A 15810-nucleotide genomic window follows, 5' to 3' on the forward strand; every position below is an offset into this window, starting at 1 on the left:
CCGTCTGCGTCACGTCGTTTCACAATCACCCTACTTGCATGTGGAATATTAGGAGGAGCAACACAGTGATTACCTGGCAACACATTTAGATAGCATCTCATCTTGTGAAACGAAAAAATGCAATTTACCAATAAAATAAATCGGTAATTTCTGTTGAAGGAAAAAGCTATCTGTTTTTTCTGTTTGCGCGCCTCATTAATATATTTGCTTTCCTTTGTGATGTGACACAGTATATACTGTATATGATTGTTAGTATCATAGTACTAAGGTACTGTTTCTACATTGTTAGTATTATTCATTAATAAAGAATGCATCGTACATTTATAATTTAGATTAATGCTAGTCATGTTTTCATTCGTGAATTGTATTTATTCCATTGTTGCAGAAAATAAAACCAAGTTTTAATGCAAATTAAAATATGACACTTACTAAGGTCGACGCATGAGTACCCGCACTCGTAATCACAGACGCAAACTTTTCCGTTCTTACACGCATTTCTCATGGTCTCTGGATGGCAATGCGCCTTTCTACATGGTCTTCCTGTGGCTTGGGCTGCTGCTATGTCCCGTTGCTGGCATTCTTCTGAAACAATATTCAGTTATGTGTTATGACAGTGAAAATTTAATTTAGCCCTTCAATTACTGTAGTAAGAAAAAGGATATCGTTTGTTATTGGAGTCTACTAGACACCAACTACCTAATGTTTAAAATTTTGCCGGATTATACACACACAATTTCTATTTTTTAGTTTACGGTGGTTCAAATGGTTTTGTGCGGCCCGTAAACTCTACCTGCCGGCTGGGTTTTCTAGTGCAAAATCCACCCACAGGTGTTTAAATACACTTACGGTACCTTTTATATAAATGCATTGCATTAACCACAGCCCTAAATAAGTCGCACATCATCAAAGTGCACGTCAATAGGTAGCCTAACTGTTATGCGGTAACAATGTCATTTTAGGGTTTGTAAGACACAGACTTGCTTGATTTTTGCTTTTTGCTGATAGCACAGACTCTGGAATTCAGTTGTAAGTTAGCTGCTAACTTATATATTTAGTCAAGTGAAACAATAATTTATTAACAAAATGAGTGCCAGAAGAAAACAGAGAATTCAATTCTACTTGGAAGAAAAGGTATTTTTGCCAATGACAATGGTAAACCTGTATCTGGTGTGCTTGGAAGTAATATCCCTTCCGAGTAGTTTAATTTAAAAGACCTTGCTCTAGCGATGTGCTCCATGTGTGGTAGCACATCGGCTACTGCATTCACAAAAGCGTTAATTTCTCGATCGCAGAAGCGATTGAAATGCGACACACGGAACAGAATAGCTGATGTCTGCTTGTCCGTCGACCACCAGATTCAAAGTGGAGATTGACACAACAACCAAAGCTAAAAATCGTTTGTTTTGCCATCTTGTGGATGTGTTATTTATTGCATCTTCTTTACTAATAATTGCAAATCATCTTTTTAAGTCACAAGCTGAAAATCCCTTTTTTATACTACCCGCAAAGTTTTCTGTGGCGCTTTATTTTAACCCTTTGCTTTTCAACGTTTTTTTGGAAGTTAACTGCTCAAGGGGGGGGCGTTTTTGGATCAAATTCAATCAGCTGTTACGAGTTATCCGCTGATGCTATTTCAACAGAAGTTGCACTGGTGTGAAAACAAATCATTTGTCTATAAGTTTGAAAACTCATTATTTTAAAATTTTATATGTTAAACTTGATATTTCAATTTTTGCAAAGGTACCCAAAAACGACAATTTTGATTTAACTTGCCGCTATTTAATTACCGTGCTAATCCGATTTCATGCAAACTTCTAAATAACAAAGAGCTCGATCGAACGCACGAAGTGTGTGTGCGGTGTGCCGAATCATTGCATTGATTAGAATTTACGACTTGCGAGCAAATCTTATTGTAAGCTACTCACTGATTCTAAAATAGTTACAATCAGAGTAATATTGTTACACGAATTTGAAAAAACAAAACTGCGTTTGTTGTCTTACATTTTTATCCTAAACTAATGCATTCCGAAACTCATGGCTAGCTTCTAGTTTTATGGAACCAAATTTCTCATAAGTAACACCTTAGCCTGCTTGAATAGCTGTTTACATCTTCGTTTGTGTATTTTAGGTCTACAATTGAGTTTGTAGAATGAATATTTTTAGTAGAAAGAAGACAATTGAACAAGTTGTTGAAATAATCTGAAATTTCTAAGTTCAAATTAGGTGCTTTTGAAATTGTGGATTTGTGTCAAGTCGCAACACAAATATCATGCAGGCCACATCATAAGTCATTTCGCTTACGGGTGTTTATAAACATGACTCATAAATTACATCCACAAAAAATACAGCATTTACATCAACAAAGCTAAGTTCGAAGCTCACTTTTTATTGAAGATTGTGTCAATCAATTTGAAAATACATTTTTAGTCAGCCAGCGTCGAAATAATGCAACAGCGAATTGAGGAACATGCGTAAACAAAGGAAATGTGAAATAACCCACAGTCAGCAAATCTACATAAATTTAACGTTTACAAATGTTGAATCAATGTAAAAGAACTGGATTGCTGACTGGGTCCTTATTGTTTGAAGCACTAAAAATACGCGTAAAAGTGACAACGTCAGCAAGGCAGTGATTATGTTTCTGGCCAAAAAAAAACATTTTACTGAGATACAATAAACATAATCATTTTGTGCCAGATTGTGAGAAGACTTCCTAGATTCTTTCCAACCATTTGCATGATTGCAAATTATTTTCTATAACTTTACATTGCTAAAAAATGTCTTCTTTGTTGAAACAACGTGGCTACAATTCTATAAAAAATTCTTAGGCCTACTACATTGAAGTAATGAAATTTTTTTTGTGATTTTGCTGATGACGTTTTACAATATCCGAGAAGTAAAAAATAATAATGATGAATTATTTTACAAAACCGTGGTTTGCAAGTGCTTCACAAAAAATTGTTGGGGGAAAATTTACTATTAGACGTAAAACGTTTGTAAAAGAAAATTGTCGGTTTACGTATTTATAATGTTTATTGCGCTGTTATCGAATTATAAACTGCCTGTAGGCTATTGTCTACCTTTGTGGTTGCCGGCCAGCTTAGAGCAGCATGCAAACTAAGCGTTTATGGTATTTGCATCGTGTTATGATTCTCGAAAATTTCCCACAAGGTCTTTATTTTTATCGTGATATTTTGTGCCTCTTCTGTCCTAAACTTGAAGTTATTGTGCAGCACTATCCACATCGGTTTTTAGACTCAGTCTTCATTGAAAATCTTTTGTGTGGTGCATCATTTCAAGTAGTGTCTTCCCCTAAACTGTTACACAAATCGCCTTGAACCAGGTTGATTATTATGTATCATGTGTGGAATTATTACTGTAGATGTCTGACTAAATTCATGCCAAAGTCGAGCAAATTCTGCTTTCGGGATCCTTGCCGTTATTTACTGTATTTTTTGTTGATAAGTTTAGGCAGCATTTTTCCAAGATAAATGAAGACATCGGTATTGTTCGTCACTTAGATTTAGTTTTCTCAGCATTATTTATTCATTCTTTGATCCACTAGTTTGTCCCACTTTTGGTATAATCGGATCGTTTATAAATGGCGGGTCTTCACAATAGCCGGCCTCTTATACATTGGCGCAACGTATTCAGATGTTGAATCAATGATGAAGAAAGCTGATTTGTTGTTTGTCTTATGTGACGCCTAAATTTATGCCTCGTCTACAGTACAAAATATTTTGTAATGTACATTGTGTACATTGTACATTTTGTTTGTAGGCCTACATTACAAAATATTTTGTAATGTAGATGAGGCATTATCATCTTTATTTTGCGCTCTTTGGAACAAAACACAGTGCACTGTGAAACAAAAATACAGGACATAACAACAAGTAGGCGACATAAAGCAGTGAAGGGACGCCATCGAGTTAGCTGCTACGTGTAAAGGGAGCCTATCTCATAATTTTGAGTGTATCTCACAATTACTGTTTGCAAAAACGCTATTTCTCCGGCTTCTCCCAAAAGCATTTGCAGTGATACATTTCCTCAATTGCAAGTTTTGTCAATGAGAGCATTTCCATAGAACGTTTATTTCGAAACCAGGTTTTCGTGTCTTTATCCAAGAGAAGATTTCTTATTGTAACGTTTTTTATTCGTCAATGAATATTATCTGCTTGAAACAACTGTTTTGAATAGTTTGTGGCCTCCATAGCCTACTATTTTGATCGTGGATTGCTATTCTTCTTTGTAGAGCTGATAACGCAAAAAAGCTTGCTATTATTGTTTCTAATTAACAGCTTTGCGATCACTGGCTTTTCTTTGTAGCATAAGAAATAACGCGCTTTGTATTATTGAGGTCAAACCAAACAAAAGAAAGCAAGAGGATGCTTCTCTCTGCTCGCGCATATCGATACACGAAGCAATTATGAGCTTATGGCTTGTTATCGCAATGTAATCCATTTCACGCTTTGCTGGAAGTTAGCTAGAAATAGCAAAAATTCACCAAAATCTTGAATTTACAAGAAAACTACACAACTTTTAGCATCAAATTTAATATCATCAGATCCGCCTGGCAATTTTAGGAAAAGTCAAGAAAAACCAAGTGCATGGCGTTACTGTGCTTCAAATAATTAAAGGAAATATGAGGGGGGGGCCAAATCTGGCCTCCCTTTGAGGAGCAAAGTGTTAATGTGGCTCTTTATGCTCGCAATCTTGGACCACCCTATTGTAATTCTTAGCAGTGTGAAATAAATCAATTTTACTTTATTTATGTTTAGCCTGATCAGCTTGCTCAGCTTGAATCAATGGCGTAGCCAAGGGGGGGGGGGTTTTGGGGGTTACACCCCCCCCCTTGGCACGCGTGTGACGTCACGATATTGAGAATGATGCTTTCAGTCAAAAAAAAATTGCCTAATTTTAAACAAAATTGCATTAAAAGAGAGAGTTGTGCCAATACCAAACATTCAAACATCTCAGCCAGGAATTAGCAACAAGAAAACATAGAGACTTAGCTTTACTTCCGAAAAATGCCGAAGAAAACATGATCTTATCCTTTTGCTATGCCACCGGACAGCATCATTTTACAGGAATATTCATACCCACATTTTTGTTGAAAATGCTCTCAGAATGCACCAAATTCAAAGCAATTTTTCAAAATTTTCTGGGGGAGACCCCCAGACCCCCCGCCGCTGGGTTGTCAAAACCCCCCCTTCCAAAATTCCTGGCTACGCTACTGGCTTGAATTACAGGTTTATTGCCTGGAACTAAGTAGCCTAACTAGTAGGCCTACATCATTAAATATATATTATTTGTTGAGTAACTAGCCTAACAAGAAAAACAAGTAACAGAATCTGATGCATAGAAAGTCATTAGCACTGGCTTGAATTAACTGTCGATACTTACCTTGGCCAGCCACAAGCAGAAGACTGGATAGGAATGCTGTGCCCAGGAAGTCCAATTTCATTATTTTTTAACTTTTACTAAAATACATAAATATGAGTTACGGACTTCTCTCTATTACTGAAAGGTTGTAATTTCAATATTCACGCCTGAATTGGTTAGGCTACATTTCGTTTGGTGGTGTGATTTACATAATTTTTTATCCGAAAATATTTACCTAACCCACGCAAGCGGCTAAAGAGACGTCACGGTTAGATTTGTAACATAACTGCAAACTCGAACAACTCGGGTTTCTTTGGAGAGCGCTTTATTAGCTCCAACTTGCTCTCAAATAAAACTTAATTGAGTTTGCAACCCTCATATGTAGCCTATTGCTGGATGAAATGGTTCAAACTCAGTTAGATCAGACGAATCCAAATAAAAATTGAGCTACTGTTCATTTTCCTTTAAACACCTGATCAACATTAAGATATCAAATAAGTAGTGATCGTAGACTTAAGCGTAAAATTAAGATATAGTAAAATCCTGAATGGAAATTTATTTTACCTTGAGGCTATTCTGCTTATCACTGAACGTACCGGTCCTGAGTGTATCGATGCTAGATGATGTCAAAGCATTCAGTGAGTTTTCATTCAGCCCATTGCCACTTCAGAGTTTGTGCGGTTTTAAAAACATCTTTGATCTTTCTCGGATAATTTCACTCGAGATCTTGCAAATTTTTTTTACACGAAATGTGCGTCTCTCCATGTTTTTTGAGTTGCTGCCGTTTTCTTGTTTGTCGTTTTATGACTGGGCATGTTTTTCTATCATAAGTTAAAGCCTATATTTTTATATGATAATTTGTTTACCTCATTATTGTTATCATGACTGTAATAGATAGCCTATGTATATTATAACTTACATGAATGTCCACTTTATCACGAATCCTTATCATCTTGTTAACGATGCTTGATGGATTAAACCTATAACGGTTAAAAATTGCTATTGTTAGGCGAACATAGGTAAGAGTGGACAGTGGACACACTACTCAGGTCGTCAATAATAGCCTAAATGCAAACGCAGGTTATTGGCAATCAGCAGTCAATCTATAAACATGTATATTACACCACACTAGGCCTATATGTTTTGTATTGCGACATCAAGTGCCGTGCACAAAGAGGCATTGGGCCATGTCCCCTCTTTAAAAATGTTGATTTTTTTTAGCGTTGTTGTGATTGTGCAGTGCAAACATGTTATTATTCAAAAGTGGTCTTGAGGAGCAGGGCCGTATTAACCGCCCCTCGTACCCTGGGGGAGGGAGGGCACGGCTGTTAAAGGCCCACTCATTTCAGTTTGTTTAATGTTCTTTTGGCTATTTGAAATGAAAAAACGTTGTAAATATTGCTGCAGAAGCTCGATCACGAAAGGCCGTTTTTTACGCTTCCAAACCCCAGTTAGTGGGCCCACCTATATTCATATTCAGTTGGTGCAGCGTTTTTCGGCAATTTACAATAAACAATGTGACCACAATGCTACAAAAAAATCGACATTTTATAGCTTAGGTTGCATCCATCGGTTTTGTATTGTTGATCATGATGATGAACTGTTTTATTTTGGTCAACGACGCACGAGTACAAAATAATTGACACGGCGAAAAGAACACAATAAACATAGCCAGGTCAGAGACTTTAAAGAACCGGCCTGCCACGCCCCGTGGAGGCGGGGAGCGGCGTGATTATGGGGTGGCGATGCACCCGGAAGGGAAATCCACCAGCTTAGGTCGCGGGGGCCAGGCTGGGGAGTCTAGGTACCTGTGGAAGGAAAGTGTGGATCGAGATTTTTGTGCGACTCGTCCGCAAAAGTTAGAATGGCGGAACGGGCCAGGGAGACGGGATTTGCTTTCTGCAAACGCAAAAAGGTCAGCTCACGACGGGCCGGGCGACAGAAGTTTTATAAAGCCAGGCAGCGCCCACGTCTCCATCACGTGACCGTAACACAGGTACGTTTGACTCCTATACCCGGTCTGCCCGTAGGCAGAGCGGATAAACTTTGGGGTCTCCCACGAGGAAGAGAAGCTTAGCTACAAGGACGATTTGAATACTCGTGGGAGACGAAAATTATTTAAAATCTGGAGCAAAGGCTCAATTAATTGGTGTAAAAAAAAAGATGGTAAGTGGGAATATATTGTATGCTTTACCTACCGAAAAAGTGTTGACGTTGAACCAACGAGCACGGATGTGCACTGGCCAGACGTTGAGGCAGGTTCGCCCAGATGGGTCGGGGGGACTAGCGATCGAAGCGTAGATATGACTAGGCTACGTTACCAGGAAAAATATATAATAGTGGGATGAAACTTTGGAGGTTGCATCGAGTTGATCGGGAAATCATGATTATCGATGAGTTAAAAGCAACGCGAGGTTGATCCGAGCGGGAAAGAGCAGCATATCGGGAGAAGGTAGTGTGTGATAATCTAAAATATTGAAATATGAAAATACAGATCCAGTGTTGTTAATGATATTACGTCATTGATGATGATATGAGTCCATTCACGATATGCAATATATACTTAATTCATATATTGCTATTTTATTTTATTGATGATGATTGTATTCTTCATTGAGCTGCAGCATGCTGATGAAACGACAATTGTTTACAGGTAAATTGATAATGAAACAATGGATTTAACATACTATGACGTCACACAATTACTGGCGGGTTTTGAGGTTTGCTGTCTTGCGCGCTCGGATGCTTACTGCAGAGCTTCTGCTGTTGGGGAATTGAGCTTCTGATCGCTGGAATCGTCTTTTCTATGACGTAGCCCCTCCACGAGTGAGCCCGGCGTTCCAAGCTTTCCAGACACGGAGGGAACCTTCGATTGAGAGGGAGGCCACTTTTCTAGCCACCTCTGCTACCCCACGAGCAGGAACACCCAAGGCCGCCAAAGCCCGAGAGCTCAACGGAGCATAGCTCCCGAGGGAGCCTACGACGAACGGAAGTGACAGGACGTCCCTGCAAGGGCGCTTCCTGTCTTCCAATATGTTTACACATAACTCGCCGTACTTGTCGTGTTTCCTGTCGGCGGCTTTTCGAAGGGAATCCGCGCCGTAATCGAACGGGCAAGTGACGTCACATACAACCGTGACACCGTCAGGGCGTTGCAGGACAATGTCAGGGCGCAGATCAGCACCGCCCGCTTCCACGTGTTGTGGAACCGTACTATCTATGGTAAGCAAGGGTTGCCATTCGGCAGGTACATGCTTCACGATCTCCCACAATACCGAATTGTGTCGTTCCGTGACAACAGGCATCACGGTAGGGCAGTGATTCAATATATGAGGGAGAGTCTCTTCCGCTTTCCCACACGCGCGACATATGGCAGGTTTATATGGGTGGCCATGGCTTGGTTTTGATTTCAAGGGAAGTAGGTTTAGGCGGGCTTTATAAGCAAATGCACGGTTCGCGTGATCCAGGAGCTCCGGTCGCCGAGTCCAAGAATTCGAAAATCCGGACAGACAGTGGGCACTGACCGTCTTGCCTTGGTCAGGTTTGGATTCCCACTGTCTCCTCCACCACAAGTCATTGTGTTGGTGGAGGGTCGGAACCACTTTTTTTCTTAGGGGAGGGGTGATTTTGGAGCTCCCCGCGGTCAACTCGAGACCGCCATCCGGGCGTGCGGACCAACGTACATTTAGACGACGGGTAGCCGCCGGGACGCGGCCCCACAAGCTTTCGCCTGTTGGGCACGGTCGAGAACGGGCACCTTCAGGTGGGGGGTCCTTATTCAAGTAACTGGCTAGCTGGCACGGGGTAGGATCTGGAGTGCCGAACCTCAGACTGGCACAACGCCTAAGCTGCCCGAAAGCGATGGCAGAGACACGGTCGTCAGGAGACGTCAGCATCTTGAAGGCCTGGGCTATCAAAAGCGTGTCGCTTTCGCGACACAGATTCAACACACCAAAGCCCCCCAATGCAGGCTTACAGTAAAAGAAAGCGCTGCACGCCCACCTGGGAAGACGCCACGCCACCTTCAAACACTGCAATACCAGTCGATCGAGCTTCAGAAGCTCATACTGTCTGAAGCGCCGCACTCGCAGATGGTATGACGCGGACGGAAGAATGATAGAATTAAGTGCCAGAAGTTTCTGGCTTGGAGTAAGGAAAGATTTCATTAAAGAGGAAATGTGTTTCTCCAGGGTGGAGATGAAAGGTTGGGTAAGGGACGCATCCGAGGCGTAACCGGTTCGAGCGCCAAGATATTTGTACGTTTCGCCTTTGGGGATGACTCGGATTTCCTCCCCGGCTAGGGAGAAAGGTTCCGGGTCGACCCGCAGACGAGACGCCGACGCCTTCCTATAGGATAAGGTGCCACACTTGCGTGGGTTGAACCGTAGCCCGGACCAGGAAGAGAAGGGATCAGTAGTAGATAAGAGGGAGATCATCTGCTCGCGATCGGAAGAAACGAGACAGATGTCGTCCGCATATGCCATACAACGTACTTTGACGTCTTCTTTAGCAGGAAGGTTGTAGCCGCAATCCGTTTTGTCACGGACGCCCCTGAGGAGCACCTCGATGACCAAATTGAATAGCAGCCCAGACAACGGGCAGCCCTGACGGACTCCCCGCCCCACAGGGATACGGTCGGTTTCACCATTGCCACAGCGGACGGTGCAGGTGTTAGCGACGTATATGTCGGAGATGCACTCAATAAGGTCTGTGGGGGCGTCGAAATGACGCAGGACCTCGGCTATGCATTCGTGCCGGACACTGCCAAAGGCGTTTCGAATGTCCAGAAACGCAACCGACACAGGCCTTTTGCGTGACTGTGCATCCGAGAGGATGGTGTCGAGCATGAACACATGCTCGTAAACGCCCTCCGTGGGCATGAATCCCTTTTGCTCTCGGCTGATAACATTCCCCTCCACCGCCCATCGCTGCAGGCGTCGGGCCAATACGGCGGCGTAAATCTTATATATGTTTCGGCAGATGGAGATGGGCCGCCAGTTGCTGACGTCGTGCAGATCACCCTCAGGGTCTTTGCATATGAGTGTGATCCTGCTGGTTCTCCACTGGTCCGGTACACGACGGTTGATCCGGCAGGTCTCGAAAAGGCTGGCCAAGAGTCCCCCTCTTGGGTCCAGGGTCTTCCAGAAACCGTAGGACAATCCGTCAGAACCAGGGGCGGAACCGACATCAAGCGACTGGAGGACCGCCTCCACCTCCCGGGCCGTAATGGGACCTTCATCGTCATCGATGAGGGAGAGGTTTACATTGCCATACTCGTAACGGTGGGCGTTCATCCACTCAGGCATCTGCGAGCAACTCCCAGCTTTAGGAGCGGCCATGTCACGTCGAAATCTCTCCTCAATTTCTTGAGGGGGAATTTCGCAGTGAAGGTCGCAGTTTTTTCCTTCAACGATCCGACGGACCGTTCCCTTCGCATCCCGCGAGAAGGCGGCTCGCAACTCCACTCCCCTACGATATCGGGCTCCGTTCCCGCGCGAACCCCCGCCGTCCGACCGAGGAGAACCCCCGTTCGAACGACGGCGAGCCGCGCGAGCCCGGGCGCCACGATTGAAGCGTGGTTTGCGAGGACGTGTCCTCTTGGGCGGCGAAGTGCCAGCGGTCCACTCTTCCAATTCAATGCAGAACTGGTCGAAATTTATGCCACCCGCTAAAGTAAGGTTCACTAAACTGCAAAGAGCCCGCCTGGAGCTCTTCGTCTTACTTTCCCTGACCGGTTCAACAGGGTCTTGGATGGATCGTTGAGTGTTGGGTGTGATGGACATCCCTGGGGTAGTCTGTGGGAGTCCGGGGTCATGCATGGCTTGGTTGCATGCCATGGTGTCGCTTCGGGGTCGAGTCAAGGTTTGGGAAGAGATAGTGGAATGGAATTCATTGTGGGTGGTTTGGGTAGGTGGGGTAAAGGGTCGGGCTTCGGCAGACAGCGTCGAGGTACAGGATTGTATAGGGCAGATGGAAACAGGATTAAAAGATAAGGAGGAGTGAGATGGGTAGTGTTGGAGAGACTTGGAAGAAGAGGTCTGCATGGGCGGCTTGGAAGAGCTGATTGAGTCCCCAGCTTCAGCTCCGGTGGTAGCCGTCCGAGGCAGAGAAGATGGGCGCGAAGCCGGCTTGGATAAACCGAGCGAGTCCACTGCCACGGCTCCGGTGGAGGTCGGCTTGCGTAGAGGTGCATATAGAAAAGGATTCGCACTGACAGTAGGGCCGTAACCGTTCGTGGTTGGGCTATCAGGCGAGGAAGTGGAGGAAGAGGAAAGAGATTTGCTGTTCGACGAGTCGGACGAGTCGGAAGAGTCCCCACTTTCCGACCCAGGTCCGGCCGAAGACAGGCGAGGAAGAAACAGCACATCTAGATCAGGCAAGCTGTCAGCATCAGCTGGGCTGAGCGAAGTCTTGCCTGAGTGGGATAGAACAGTACGGAAAAGTTCTGGTATAAAGTCAGGTGGGGGGGGGCAAAGTGGAAGTGCTTTCCAGGTCTTGGCGCCAGAAGACTTGAGAGCGGATGACAGAGGAAGAGGAAGGAAGGGATGACCCCTCGACCGATGCGCCTGCAGTCGAGGGCCGGCGCCTTTCATGCCTAACAACAGAGGCGTAGGAAGGCCCAGGCTTGGTCATCATAGGGGGCCTTGTTTGGCTCTCCGACGGCGTCGGGTCATTGCTCGGCCAGGGAAGGCAGGTTGGCAATTGAAGGCCCTTGGGGCAGGATCGCCAGTGCTCTAAGGCCCCATCCAGCTTGTAAGCTCGAGGGAGAACACGGCAGCACCTGCTACAGGTGATCAGGAACTCGGCGCGCGAACCATGGAATGCTCGCATATGGTCCTGATACGCCTGCACATCTCGGTAAGGTCGAGATGCCCTCCTGCAAGTGGAGAAAGGACAGAGAAGGGGGAATAGATTGGGGAGGGTGAGGCGAATAGGGCAGACGGACTGCAGTCTATTCGACCTCAGATATAGTGGAGCTGACTCGTGGCATGCGACAGGTAAGCCACTGTGTGGTGTGGGATCACGGATCGGACACTCGTCGCCACGACGAAGCAACGAGTTCGTGAAAGCAATAGAGTCTACCGGTGAGGCTTCACCATCTGGGTTGAGTGGGACTGAGTGCCCACTCACAGGAACCTGCTTCCTCGTCGGCCAGCCTAAACTAGTGGACTCAGCAGACGGGGAGGTAAAATCAACACCGGCCAGGTTATCTTGAAAAGTCTTTGAACCTGTGCGACTTAAATGGCGTGACATATTCAGTAGAAAATGTATAAATATAATATATAAAAAGTTGGTTAAGTTTAAGATGTTTCGGAATTTACAGCGACAGCTCAAAGTTTAGAAATTGAAAGTAACGGATTACAAAAACAAAGAACTACTGGCGGATTACAAGAGGGTTGAATCAGAGGTTACTACTTAAAATTTGATAATTATTTTTTTTTTACATAGACTCAACGTTACTAAATGCAATTAGAATTAGGCTTTGAATATCAGTTAATTACGGTACTGCAAATAAGTTTGATGAGCTAGGAGGTTAAAAAATGCTTTGAGAACAATTGACTAAAAAGTCAATTGTGACGTCACTACTGAAAACTTAAACCAACAAATAGGGTGACCCTTTGATTTGAAGTACGATTAGTTAGGATCGATATAAATAATTGTTCAAAAGACTTTAAAGATAAAGAGAGGATTATTGTTCAAATTATACGGTATAGAATATTAACAAGATAAGGTTATGATTCAAGTGAACACTTCAAGGAGAAAGGAAGTTATGGAAGATGCGTGTTTCAGATGCAAGAAAAGGAAGATTTGGCAGACAACTGGCAACACTAGATTACCAATGCAGGAGTTTGAATGCCGAGATTTCGAAAATTAACTGAACAAGGGTGTTTAAATTGGGTAAAAAAAGGATTTTCGGATGGATTTATTATTGCAATAGAGGCACAAGTCTACGAATTAATTAATTTAAGTAGCAAGATACTAACTGATTAGAATTAAGGTTAAAAATGAAACAACAAAGTGAAATGGAAAAATAGGCTAGGAATTAATTTAAAACTCGATAAAGCTAAATTTAGGTTAAATAATGAACATATAGCAATTACTGTAGTATACAATTAACACGACATCAATAATTACAGTTTTATATGATTTCTTTCTTGTGAAATGTTTTTCCTTTTCTTCTTAAACCTTGTTCTTCGGGGGAAAAGATAGGGATACCAAGCCCGGGCTGGAATTGCAGATCCCAGGGTTTGATTGGGGTGGAAATAGTTAACTAGGATGGGGGTGGGGATAAAAAAAAAAGGGGGGGTTTTCAGAACAACTCACTTTTTCTTTAAATTCTTTCTTTTCTTGACTGAGATTTGGAACTAAGCATACGCACGACAGAACGGTGATCTGAATCTAACTTTAAGCTTTCTTTGTAGCCTTTTCTTTATTTATTTCAGCACTTTCGCAATAAATCACCTGGCTCACTTACTAATCTCTTCACTTTTTCTTTAAATTCTTTCTTTAGTCTCCTCAGTTTTGTATCCTAGGCAAGTGTCATTGCACATTACGAGCTCATCAGTTTTTAGACTTTATACAGTAGATCGATTAGTGTTTTCGTAACGGTCTTACAGCGATCATTTCATTTTGCTGAAAATTTTGCATTTATCAGCAAAACCAGTATATTCGTGCTATTTTGGAGTTTACAGAAGAAATAATACTACGCTCTCGCTTTCTTAGAAAATGTGTTTCAACGGTTGATAGCATAATGACTATTTTAAATCAGCAAAACCAGTATATTCGTGCTATTTTGGAGTTTACAGAAGAAATAATACTACGCTCTCGTTTTCTTAGAAAATGTGTTTCAACGGTTGATAGCATAAGACTTGTCCAAAATTAAATGCTCATGAAACGACGAAGATGTTCAATAATGGCATTTAGAAGCGTTGACAAGAATTTTCCAACTTTTGTATTCGAGATAATTTCTTTAATAAAAATTTTTTTTATGAAGGGGTTTGCATACGGAAGGAAACTCCACATCGCAAAATTTTTTGTAACTAGGCCTACTTTGTTGAAGTGGGCTGGTGTGCATTCAACCTATCGTTTTATTTTTTCAAGACAAACACTGCGTCATTCTTTTTCCTAGTTTCGTGAAATGTGGAACTACAAACTGGTACTATAAGAAACACACGATCGACTAGATTAGAAAAAGAAAGGGGGAAGGCCTTTGCTCAACAATGGGTTACCACAGGCCGAAAATGATGATGAAAATTTTTAGATTCATAGCCCTTTGGATTGTTATGTAGTCAAAGATGGAAGGAGTCCTAACAGATTGAGGAGTCAGTCTGATGTTTTTAAACCGAATTTACAACCTATGGTTTGAAAAGCATTTTAGACACATTTACTAAAAAGTAGAGACCGACTAGTGAATTTTGGAGGCGAGATGGTGCTCACACGGCCCTGTGGAATAGGCTAGGTCTTCTTTTTCGTTATAGACTATATGTTGAGAGAACGATACATTTTGTTGAAAGTACTATAAACAATTACATTCGATATTTAAACTTTTACAGATAGATTCGATTTATGCTTTAATCAGAAGACATTGCCTGTAAATCGAACTATTACTTAGGCTACAGTTTTACTTATCTGTTTAGGCCTACCATCTTGCTTTTCATATTCACATATCTAATAAATCAATCCAAAAGTAGGCTACAGTAACATACGCAGACCGTGAGAGTTTATATTTCATCAACAGATAGCCTCAGCTACCTTAAACTTTGGTTAGACTATAAAGTTGTATTAGGCTACTCTTGATAAAAAGTTGTCTAGCTAAATCGAACCCTCCTCTCCCCAAGTAGGCTAAGAAAATCCTGCAAACACCATTGAACATACCAGGGATGGAGGAACCATTTTAAAAGTAGGTGGGCCCAGTGGCGCAGTAGTCAAAGTCAATCCAACTTCTGGGAGGCAAAGCCCCCAGACCCCCATAACAAGGTTGTATTCCTAATATTTGAAATCGTTTACACCAGGAGTCGGCAACCTATACGGTCCACCAAGAAAAATCATCCGGCCCGCCGCTCCTTTACAAATTATAATAATGTGTGGCCAGGCCAGTGGTTTATTACAGTATAATCGAGTGGAGAAAAGGGATTAAAACAATTACTGCGCGGAAACAATCGGCCACCCCCACTAGTGGGGAACAAACCGACGATGGATTATGATAATGATGAATCGAGTGGAAGAATAAATACTTTTCCTTAATCATTTTAGTAGGCCCACGTCTTTGATTTGCAGCGTTTCTGTTTGTATAAACAAAGAACTCAACATAAAGCGCCATTATGATACAAAACATCGTAACTCGTAAGAATCGTAACTCGACGAAAAGAAGAGATATCGGAGAACGTGGCATCTAGCAAAAAGTTATTGTATATCTACAGTTCTTCG

The sequence above is a fragment of the Aplidium turbinatum genome, chromosome 5 (assembly GCF_918807975.1).
Source record: "Aplidium turbinatum chromosome 5, kaAplTurb1.1, whole genome shotgun sequence".
NCBI lineage: Eukaryota > Metazoa > Chordata > Ascidiacea > Aplousobranchia > Polyclinidae > Aplidium > Aplidium turbinatum.